Source organism: Scyliorhinus canicula, chromosome 10, assembly GCF_902713615.1.
Source record: "Scyliorhinus canicula chromosome 10, sScyCan1.1, whole genome shotgun sequence".
Lineage (NCBI taxonomy): Eukaryota > Metazoa > Chordata > Chondrichthyes > Carcharhiniformes > Scyliorhinidae > Scyliorhinus > Scyliorhinus canicula.
In genome coordinates this window covers 52,797,479-52,809,991 of record NC_052155.1, presented here as the reverse complement: position 1 = coordinate 52,809,991, position 12,513 = coordinate 52,797,479, and the positions used below count along the sequence as shown (strand labels likewise).

At 44.5% G+C, this 12,513-nt stretch overlaps 1 protein-coding gene across 11 annotated transcripts in view; it reads right to left on the bottom strand.

Annotated features, from left to right (window-relative positions):
* The window catches only part of LOC119972367 (microtubule-associated protein 4-like), a 516,984-nt gene that overhangs the window by 155,069 nt on the left and 349,402 nt on the right, over window positions 1-12,513 (bottom strand). The window lies entirely within an intron of this gene.

Sequence of the window (12,513 nt, the reverse complement as noted above, 5' to 3'; positions counted from 1 at the left end):
AAACCGGAGCACCCATAGGAAATCCACGCAGACATGGGGAGAACGTGCAGACTCTGCACAAACAGCGACCCAAGCGGGAAGCAACAAAGGGGGTGGGGGTTAAAATAGGGACGGCAGGATGGGTGGAGGGGAACGGCAGGAAGGGTGGGGCGGTTGGGTGTTATTGTTATTTAGTTATTATGAGGTTTCCTATTTGTACTTATTCTGGTTTTGGTTGTGTTTAATGTATGTACAAATGCCTCAATAAAAAAAAAGTTTTAATTATTATTTTAGATCATAACCTCTTCACCCACCTTGTCTTGTGTTTCTTTGCTAGTTTGTTTTCCCAGTTCTTATGAAAGGTAACGGACCTGAAACAGTAACTCAGTTTCTCTCTCCATAGATGCTTCCAGACCTGCTGAGTATCCAGTTGTAATGAACTCCAATTGGCTTTATTGGTTGGCCAATTGGAGTATGAGCTCCCTCAATGATAGCTCATTGAGGGGGCCTATATAAGCACCTGTGTAGGCTTGTGAGCCAGTCTTAAGTTGACTGGACTGCTAGCAGCACTGTTTGTAGCTGCTCCTGTAATATCGTTATTGTAAATAAATATTGGTGTGGTGATGGAACTCCTGCCTCCCGTGGATTACCACAGTGGCGACGAGGTAAACTACGAATTTTGCGGAGACCAGCTGCCGCACTCGGAGGGTAAGCCTTGCCATTTTAAAAATGCCGTTTTTTGGGAGGTTAGAGGCATTCGACCCGGCTATTGAGGACTGGTCCCAGTATGTGGAGAGAATGTGTTACTTCTTCCGGGCAAATGATATACTGACGGACGAAAGGAGACAGCTTATCCTGCTGTCGGCGTGCGGACCCTCCGCTTTCGCCATTATACGTAGTCTGACTTATCCCGATGCGCCGGACACGAAAACTTTCCAAGTAACGGAATTGGTGAAAGAGCACTATGACCCAAAACCACCCCATATTTTGCGTAGGTACAGATTCTACACAGCGAAGCGGGAAGACAGGGAGTCAGTCACTAATTTCTTGACCTGCCCGAGAAGGCTGGTGGAAAAATGTGAGTTCGGCCCGATGCTAAATGAAATGCTTCGGGACCGGTTAGTGTGTGGTATAAACGACCTCACAATACAGAAACGCCTGTTGGCGGAAACGGAGCTAGACTGCAAGCAGGCATTACAGCTCGCACTGTCCCTAGAAAAGACAGCAAGTCGGGCGCAGGAACTACAGGGCACGCCAATGGAGGTAGATACCTGTGAGAGGGACTACCACAACGGGTCCTGCTACCAGTAGACGCACAACATATTCGGTTGTGGACGAAAAAAGACCCAGTTTTAGCCAAGATGAAGCATTTACTGCTAACAGGGGAACTGGAAAGACCAGTGGAGCCCCAGATGCACCCATACTGGAGCAGAAGGGACCAAATAACCATAGAAGACGGTATCCTATTATGGGGAGCCTGGGTAATCGTCCCAGCTCAGGGCCGTCAGGCAATCTTAACTGAGTTACATCACGGACACCCAGGGGTGTCTAAAATGAAGATGCTAGCTCGAAGCTACGTTTGGTGGCCAGGTTTAGACACAGACATAGCAGCCTTGGTACGTCGATGCCAGGCGCCATTGCACCCGTGGGAATGGCCAGGCAGACCGTGGACCCGCCTGCATATTGACCATGCCGGCCCTTTCATGGGCTCAATGTTTTTGGTGATAGTGGACGCCCACTCCAAATGGTTGGACGTCCACCGGGTAAACACGGCAAGCACATCATCGACAATTGAAAAGCTCAGGGCCTCGTTTGAAACACATGGACTTCCGGAGGTATTAGTGTCGGACAACGGAACGGCATTCACAAGTGGGGAATTTGGAAAATTCCTGAAGGAAAACTGAATCCGTCACATCAAAACGGCCCCTTACCATCCAGCGACCAACGGCCTGGCAGAGAGAGCGGTCCAGACACTTAAAGCAGGACTCAAGAAGCAGCCGGCAGCGTCAATAGACACAAAGCTCTCCCGCTGGCTGTTTGATTACAGGACCACACCGCATTCCACAACGGGCATACCGCCAGCTGAACTCTTAATGGGAAGGCGGCTGCGAACGAGGCTGAGTCTCCTTTTCCCAAATTTAACGGGGAAAGTGGAGAAACATCAGGAGGCCCAACGCAGGGGGCATGATAATAGTCGGCAGCAGAGACATTTCCAGGTGGGGGCACCGGTTTGGGTCAAGAATTATGGGAATGGACCAACGTGGGTCAAAGGCACAGTAGAGTCCCAAACAGGGCCCATATCCTATGAGGTTTCAATAGGAGGTAAGGTGCTGAAGAAACACCTAGACCAAATAAGGGCAGCGGAACCACACCTGGAGGCAGGCGAAGCAGGACCGCCTCCAGCTGGGATAGCCCAGACGGAAAGGATACCCACACCCCAGCCCTGGGCAATTTCTCCAGACCCCGTCATCCAGTCATCAGAGTCGGAGATGGACACACTCGACGAGGCCGCCGCGACACCTCTCCCCGAGGAGGAGGAAGAACAACTTCCAAGGGGGTCATCAAGTAAAAGACGGGCACCTATAAGGTACACCCCACCCACTTCGGAGAACGACCCGGCGAACGACACAGAGGTGACAGACCCAGACATGAGGAGCAGGAAGAAGCTCAGAGGAATGCCAGCTGGCAGGAATTCCTCGGACCTTGGGGGGGAGGGGTGTAATGAACTACAATTGGCTTTATTGGTTGGCCAATTGGAGTATGAGCTCCCTCAATGATAGCTCATTGAGGGGGCCCATATAATCACCTGTGTAGGCTTTGTGAGCAGTCTTAAGTTGACTGGACTGCTAGCAGCACTGTTTGTAGCTGCTCCTGTAATATCGTTATTGTAAATAAATATTGGTGTGGTGACGGAACTCCTGCCTCCCGTGGATTACCACACCAGTGATTTCTGATTTTATTTTATCTTTGAAGTAATGAAACTTGGCAATGTAAAAAACAATGAACAGAATAGTAGTAAACTTCAGGAGGACATAGACTGGGGAAATGGAAAGACACATGACAGATGCAATTTAACGTAGTTAACTGTGAAGCAATGCACTTTAGATGGAACAATATGAAGAACTAACATAGCTAAAATGTACTACAGTATTTTGAGAGGTGGGTTGTGAGAAAGTACCTGGGATGCATATTTACAAATCTTTGATAGGTGGTCGGGTAGGTACAGAGGATTGTAAATACAGCCTTGACTTCATAATTAGGGACATGAATACAAAATCAAGGAAAGCATGTTGAGCTTTCACAAATCACTGATTATGTCTCACAGCTGGAGTATTGTGTTCCATTCTAGCACGACACTTTAGAGAGGGTGTCAATACCTTGAAGAGGGTACAAAAGTGGTTTACAAGGATGATATCAAGAGTTTAAAATTAGGTGGAGAGAGGCAAGGTGGGGTGTTAACCAGAAATCATTGATTTAAAATAAATAGCAAAATGACTATAGGAGAAACAAGGAGGAATCTTTTCGCACAGAGGGTTATTAAAATCTGGAGTATACTATGAAAGATAGTTGAAGCCAATTCCGCAGGGAATTCAAAGGCCAGTTAGGCATGTACCTGAAGGGAATTAGTTTCCAAGGTTCCATGAAGCTGGGGTGTGGGGCTAAATTGGATAATTCTTTCAAAAAGCTAGCTACGGCACACAGATTAAATAGTCTCCTTCTGTGCTGATTCTATTCTAAAACTGCTGTGGTGGGAGTTGAACTTAACATTTTCCAGAATGTACTCAAGAGCTGTGGCTTACGATTTTCAAAACATGACCATTATACTATCATACCTTCTTAGCTACATAACCCCTTCTTCCACCTCCTCAATGGCCACGTTTAGTAGTGGTGTAATGAAATTGCTTTAACTAAATTCTTTCTGATAGGAGAATAGTAATGGAATCTTGTAGCATCACAGAAATATCAGTTGTCATTCCTCCATTTAAACATTGTGTGATGCCATTCTTTAGGGATTTCTGCAATCGTGCGAAGTGTTAATTTATTGATTATTGGTGCAGATATGATTAAATCAAATAAAGAATGGTGTGCATTTAACTATAAATTAGGATACAGTCTAAAGCAACATCACAGTGCTATTCATGTTGATGCAGTGCTAGAGAACTTGAGCAGAGACCCAAAACACCCAAACAAATCTCAGACCATACAATCCAGATTCAGCTCGAAGTCACAGCTCTGGGCAAAATATCAAATCCAAGCTTTTATGAGAGGCCTTCAAGTGAAAACTTAATTCAAAGGCAATTAAACAAACATTGAATATTATTGAGAAATAAATATTTTTGAATCTGTTATTTTGTACAGATACTCAAGTCATGATGTAATTTGAAAAAATTGAGAAAATACCAATAGAATTGTGGGAACCCAGTGATCAAATTGCACATTTCACAGGGAGCTACACTGTCACTATTAAATAGCAGCTATTATATGTCATCCGTAACACTGAAAATACCCATCACAGTACCACGAGAAACAAGTATTTACAATGAATTTTACTATAACATATGTCCAATATACTGTATCATATATACATGATATGCAATTCATTCTTGATACACTATTATGAAACCGACGTAGAGATTCTGATAGTCTCTATACCATATAGAATAATGGGTTATAGGGTTTGAATCTGATTCGAGTTGAGAACGTTTGATGGCTAGAATCTGATTGAGTGGTTCTGAAGGTTAATATAAAGAAAAAGGCAAAACAAGAATTTAGAAATTACAGATACATATTCTCTCAAACATTTAAATTCTATTACCTACATTGGATTTTAAATACACTCGATTAAAGAGAAAACACGTCAGAAGTCAGATACCACTTTACTACATTGCTACATTTCAATCGTGCTTCATTTAAGACCATAAGACATAGGAGCAGAATCAGGCCACTCGGCCCATTGAGTCTGCTCCGCCATTCAATCTTGGCTGATATTTTTCTCATCCCCATTCTCCTGCCTTCTCCCCATAACCCCTGATCCCCTTATTAATCAGGAAACCTATCTATCTCTCGTCATAAAGACACTCAGTGATTTGGCCTCCACAACCTTCTGCGGCAAAGAGTTCCACAGATTCACCACCCTCTGGCTGAAGAAATTCCTCCTCCTCTCTGTTTTGAAGGATTGTCTTTTAGTCTGAGATTTTGGCCTCTGGTTCTAGCTTTTCCTACAAGTGGAAACATCCTTTCCATGACCACTCTATCCAGGCCTCGCAGTATCCTATAAGTTTCAAAAAGATCCCCTCTCATCCTTCTAAACGCCAATGAGTAGAGACACAGAGTCCTCAACCGTTCCTCATACAACAAGCTCTTAATACCAGGGATCATTCTGGTGAACCTCCTCTGGACCCTTTCCAAGGCCAACACATCCTTAGATTCAGGGCCCAAAACTGCTCACAGTACTCCAATTGGGGTCTGACCAGAACCTTGTATAGATTCAGAAGTACATCTCTGCTCTTGTATTCTAGCCCTCTCGACATGAATGTCAACATTGCATTTGCATTCCTAACTGCCGACTGAACCTGCACGTTAACCATGAGAGAATCTTGAGTAAGGACTCTCAAGTCTCTTTGTGCTTCTGATTTCCTAAGCATTTCCCCATTTAGAAAATAGTCTATGCCTCCATCCTCTTTTCAAAGTGCTTAACCTCACACTTTTCCACATTGCATTCCATCTGCCACTTCATTGCCCACTCTCCTAACCTGTCCAAATTCTTTTGCAGCCCGTTTGCTTCCACAATACTATCTGTCCCTCCACAGATCTTTGTATCATCTGCAAACTTAGCAACAGTGCCTACAGTTTCTTCTTCCAGATCATTAATGTATATTGTGAAAGGTTATGGTCCCAGTACAGACCCCTGAGGCGCACCACCGGCTGCCATCTTGAAAAAGACCCATTTATCCCCACTCTGCCTTCTGCCAGTCAGCCAACCCTCTAACTAGGCCAGGATCTTACCTTTAACACAATGGGCTCAACTTATTTAACAGTCTCCTATGCGGCAACTTGTCAAAGGCTTTCTGGAAATCTAAATAAATCACGTCCTGGTTCTCCTTTGTCTAACTTCCTTTTTACCTCTTCAAAGAACTCTAACAGATTTGTCAGACATGACCTCCCTTTGACAAAGCCGTGCTGACTCAGTCCTATGTATCATGCACTTCCAAGTACTCCGCGATCTCATCTTTACTAATGGACTCTAAAATCTTACTAATAACTGAAGTCAGGCTAACCAGCCTATAATTTCCCGTCTTCTGCCTCCCTCCCTTCTTAAACAGCGGTGTTACATTAGCCACTTTCAGTCCTCTGAGACCCTACCTGCCTTCAGTGATTCCTGAAAGATCACCCCCAATGCCTCCACAATCTCCTCAGCTATCTCTTTTAGAACCCTGGGGTGTAGTCCATCCTGTCCAGGTGATTTATCCACCTTCAGACCTTTCAGTTTCCCCAGAACCTTCTCCTGAGCGATGGCCGCAGCACTCACCTCTGCCTCCTGACTCTCCTGGAGCTCTTGCATCCCACTGGTGTATTCTACCATGAAGACTGATGCAAAGTAACTATTCAGTTCCTCTGACATTTCTTTGTTTCCTATTATTACTTCTCCAGCCACATTTTCCAGTGGTCCTATTTTTGCCTCTCCCTTACCATTTATATATTGAAAAAAGTCTTCCTATCTTCTTTTATATTACTAGCTAGCTTGCACTCATATTTCATCTTCTGCCCACCTTATTGCTTTTTCAGTTCTCCTCTGCTCGCTTTTAAAGGCTTCCCAATCCCCTGGTTTCCCACTAATCCTCGCCACTTTGTATGATTTTTCTTTTGCTTTTATGCTGTCCTTGACTTCCCTCATCAACAATGAATGCCCTGTCCTCTCCTTAGCATGTTTCCTCCTCCTCCAGATGAATTTCTGTTGTGCCTCCTGAATAACCCCCAAAAACTCCTGCCATTGCTGTCCACTGTCTTCCTTGCTAGGCTCCATTTTTCCAATTAATTCTGGCCAGTTTTTCCCTCAAGTCTTTGTAGTTACCCTTATTTAATTGTAAAACCGTTACATCTGACTCCAGCTTCTCCCTCTCAAACAGCAGGGTAAATTCTATCATATTGTGGTCACTACTCCCCAAGGGTTCCTTCACCTTAAGTTCCCTAATAAAGTCTGCCTCATTGCAGACCACCAAATCCAGAATTGTCTGTTTCCTAATAGGCTCTGTCACAATCTGCTCCAAAAAAAATCTTAGACATTCCACAAATTCCTTTTCTTGGGATCTACCACCAACCTGATTTTCCCAGCTCACCGGCATTTGCTGTAAAGTGCTTTGGGATGTCCTGAGGGTGATAGCTATCTAAATGCAAACTTCTCTTCATTCTTGCTTTATAGATAAACAACAGTCTAATTACCAGGATATTTTCCCAAAATGTCAGCACAAATGTAGACAAAACTGTTTTGGGATTAATATTTCCAAAATATTAACTATACCACAAGTTACTGAAAGCATTTTTCCAGCACATCCACCCTGAAAATATGTTTATTTCAACAACTCACTATTAATGCTCCCCTGTATTTCAGAATTTAGTTTTGAACATAATGATATTACAGTAAAAATATTTTCAGGTATTTTTACATCAAAATGTATAACTTCTCAGTATACAATTATTTCCAGAATACTCCGACATTATATAAACACACAAGAGAAAATGGAAGGAGTCCTGTAAACTGACTTGCATACACAGTGACCTATTTGGTATACAAACAGTAAACAGAGCCACTTAATATTCAGAACATTGTGGTTGTCACGAACTCTAGTGAATGACGGCAGGAGGAGAAAAACATCTGTTGCCACTAGACATCACAAAAAAACAGACAAAATAAAGTGGGGATCAAACATATTAAAAAGGCTGAGGTGCTGGTGAGGAAATCTCCTCCCTGTATAATCATAGGTTTTCAAATAAAGACATAAGGTTTCTACCTGTACCACGCATCAAGTGCTGTGTCCAAATGAATATATTCTATACTCACAACTTTTAAGCATTCAATAAATCAGTGGCACTACTACACAGTAGGAAGTTCATGCTGATTTTTGAACATTAGACCCAGAAAAGCAAATATTTCCGAGTAAAGGGGTGAGAAGAACTTTTTTTTAAAAATTGCAGCAAATTGTTATGATCAGGAATGAACTGACTTACACGAATGTGCGGAGATTGTTGAATGTCATCATGATGCCGGCGATTGAGGGGGAGGCTGAGATAGTGGTGGCACTGGATGCGGAGAAGGCCTTCGATAGAGTGGAGTGGGGGTACCTATGGGAGGTGTTGGGGAGGTTTGGATTTGGTGAAGGGTTCATTAGATGGGTGAGGCTGCTATATGAGGCCCCAATGGCGTGCGTGGCCACGAATAGGAGGAGGTCGGAGTACTTCCGGCTTTACCGAGGGACCAGGCAGGGTTGCCCCCTGTCCCCCTTGTTGTTTGCACTGGCAATCGAGCCGCTGGCGATGGCGTTGAGGGATTCAGAGAGGTGGAGAGGCTTGGTGCGAGGTGGAGAGGAACATAGGGTGTCGTTGTATGCCGATGACCTGTTACTGTATGTGGCGGACCCTGTGGGAGGGATGCCGGGAGTGATGGAGTTGCTAGCTGAGTTTGGGACCTTTTCAGGTTATAAATTAAATTTAGGCAAGAGCGAGGTGTTTATGGTGCACCCTGGAGACCAGGAGGAAGGAATTGGTAGGCTCCCGCTTAGGCGGGCAGGGGAGAGCTTTAGGTACCTGGGGGTGCAGGTGGCCAGGGACTGGGGGACTCTTCACAAGCATAACTTCACCAGACTTGTAGATCAGATGGAGGAGGAGTTCAAGAGGTGGGACATGCTGCCATTATCGTTGGCGGGGATGGTACAGTCCGTCAAAATGACGGTGCTTCCGAGGTTCTTGTTCACCTTTCAGTGCCTGCCCATCTTTATCCCCAGGGCCTTCTTTAGGAGAGTGACTAGCAGTATTTTGAGCTTTGTGTGGGCACATGGGACTACGAGAGTGAAGAGGGTGTTCCTGGAGCGAGGGAGGGATAGAGGCGGGCTGGCGCTGCCCAACCTTCTGGGGTACTATTGGACAGCCAATGTGTTAATGGTGCGTAAATGGGTGATGGAGGGGGGAGGGGCGGCGTGGAAAAGAATGGAGATGGCGTCATGTAGAGGTACGAGCCTGGGTGCCATGGTAACGGCATCATTGCCGCTCTCCCCCAAGAGGTTTACCACAAGCCCGGTGGTGGCGGCGACCCTAAGAATCTGGGGACAGTGGAGACGGCATCGGGGGGCTCGATGGAGGCTCCACTGGGTGGCAACCATCGGTTCATCCCGGGGAATTTAGGGGGTGGCAAAGGGCGGGCATCAGCAAATTGAGGGACCTGTTTATTAGCAGGAGGTTTGCGGGCCTGGGGGAACTGGAAGATAAATTTGGCCTTCCCCAAGGGAACATGAAATGAAAAATGAAATGAAAATGAAATGAAAATCGCTTATTGTCACGAGTAGGCTTCAATGAAGTTACTGTGAAAAGCCCCTAGTCGCCACATTCCGGCGCCTGTCCGGGGAGGCTGGTACGGGAATCGAACCGTGCTGCTGGCCTGCTTGGTCTGCTTTAAAAGCCAGCGATTTAGCCTGGTGAGCTAAACCAGCCCCATGTTCAGATACTTGCAGGTAAAGGTGTTTGCTAGGCGACAGGTAGAGGGATTCCCTCTGCTGCCGTCGCGGGGGACGATGGACAGAGTGCTTTCGGGGGTGTGGGTCGGAGAGGGGAAGGTGTCTGACATCTATAAGGTAATGCAGGAGGTGGAGGAGTCGTCAGTGGAGGAGCTGAAGGCTAAATGGGAGGAGGAACTTGGGGAGCAGATAGAGGACGGGACTTGGGCGGATGCCTTGGAGAGAGTCAACTCTTCCTCCTCATGTGCGAGGCTTAGTCTCATCCAATTTAAGGTGCTGCACCGGGCCCACATGTCCGGGACTATGATGAGTAGGTTCTTTGGGGGTGAGGACAGGTGCACCAGATGTTCGGGGAGTCCAGCGAACCACGCCCATATGTTCTGGGCATGCCCAGCACTGGAAGAATTCTGGAAGGGGGTGGCGGGGACGGTGTAGAGGGTGGTTGGATCCAGGGTCAAACCAGGGTGGGGACTCGCAATTTTTAGAGTTGCAGTAGGGCCAGAAGTGCAGGAGGCGAAAGAGGCCGATGTCCTGGCCTTTACGTCCCTAGTAGCCCGACGAAGGATTCTGCTACAGTGGAAGGATGCAAGGCCCCCAAGTGTGGAGACCTGGATCAGTGACATGGCGGGATTTATAAAATTGGAAAGGGTCAAATTTGCCCTGAGGATCAACACAAGGGTTCTATAAACGATGGCAGCCTTTTCTGGACTTCCTGGCTCAGAGATAGGTAACTTGGTCAATAGCAGCAGCAACCCGGGGGGGGGGGGGGGGGGGTTTCCTTATTGTAGTGTCTATTCTGTAACTTTATATTGTGTTAATTTGCGTTGTTGTTAAAATGCTGTGTTGTTCATGGAGGTGGGGCGAATGTTTATGATTGTTAATATTATTGTTATTTTTGGTATTTTACTATGGTGCGTTATTGTTGTATAAATTCAAAATTTTTCAATAAAAATTATTTTTAAAAAAAGGAATGAACTGACTTGAAAGGGTTATGCAATTTGGTTCAACACTAAAACGGGGAATGGATATATATTTGAAAACGAAGAATTTGTATTTCTGTGGGGAAAGGGCCAGGAAGTGGGAGATACAAACATACGAATTAGGAGCAGCAGCAGGCCATTCAGCCCATCGAGCTGACTCCGTCATTTGATAAGATCATGGTTGATCGGATTGGAGCCTCAACAATACTTTTCTGTCTAACCCCAACACCCTTATCAACCAAGAATCTATCCAACTTGGCCTTGAAAATATTCAACAACCTAATCTCTCCTACTCTCTGGACTAATTAGATAGCTATTTTAAAAAGCTGGGACGGTACATTCATTCTGTACTGATATTTAAAAAATAAAAGGGACATTTCCAGGACTGATGATATGTTCACTGAGTACCAGAATTCTAAGCCCACGTCTTTCATTCAAGCCCAGTATCTAAGACAAACAAGTTAAGAGGCACCATAACAAAAAAAGAAAAATTATAATAAATTACACATAGCCTTCAGGAAACCTTCTTGTATTGTGCATTCTTTATCCTAAACCATAGCACTTTCAAAGCCTTTTACTGGTTAAATCACGTTGTATCCATCATGACCATTTCACGAGCAGACTTCAGTCCTTTTTGTAATGGATTTTAAACTAAGTGCATTAGAAAACTCCATCGAGCCCATTAAGGTCAACCCTTGAGCATCTGAAAAAAAGTGAAATGCACAATTCTAATCTCTTCTAGTGCCATTAAAGGAAATGTTTAGGATTGGCAAATAACCAGTCACAAACACCCCAGTCATGAGGGATCTATTAAAAACAGCCTATGTTAAGGAAGTACAGCACGAAAGATGCCCCATGGCATAATCGGATTTCACAGCTTTAGCTCTGGCAGGTGATCTGAACGCCATGGTGAAATGGAATTTGCATCACCAGATATAACGATTTATTTTAAAGGTCATCTAAGTGGCAAATGTGGCTGATTGATCCAAAATACTTACCATACTCAAGAAAAATTGCTTAAAAGTTATGAACACTTTGCAGCCAAATTACCTTGTAAATTGAAACTATTTTTAGTGTTTTGAAGTACTGGGTTTTCGCAAAACTTTGCTTTGTCCCAAAGTCCTTTATAATAATCAAACGGTTATTTAGGTTGCTTTAGCCTGGACTGGTTACTTTTCACTTACCAAAAGTGATCGATGTATGTAAACAGCTCAAGCATTCATTCACCAGCGGCTGAATGTACCAGACACCACCAGACTGTCATGCCTTTGTCAATTGTTTGCTTGAGCAATCCACTTAGCATCTCAGGGTACAATTCAATAGATAGCCAAACTTGACATCACATTTTAAGCTTTAGTAAGAAAAGCAAACCAAAACTAATCCCGCTTACCTGCTCCTTCCCTATATCTTCCTCGGATTCAAACATTTGTCTAACTTTACTTTTAAAAAGGCAGCTATCTCTGCCTCAAATATTCCAGGACCTGCAAATTGTCATAATCCCTCATGTCTCCATGTGACGATTTTGAAATGATCCTTGTTGCTTGTTCTTCAGTGAGTGAGTCACACCACGATTAGGGAGTAATTTTTGAACCTTGGCTTGCTAACCTAAACTCTGTACAGATTTTGGTTTATAGAAGGCTTTGCTATGGGAAATGCCTTTGTGCGGTGAACATCAAACACGTTGTTAGGTCTAAGCAGTAATTACTTCCATTATCGCAATTAACAATTAGAATTCTCATAGAATAATCTTTGTGTCAGACAACACTCTGCATTGTCTGCTAATATTTCTTCATTTTGTTATATTTCATCTTCCCATCATTCACATGCCA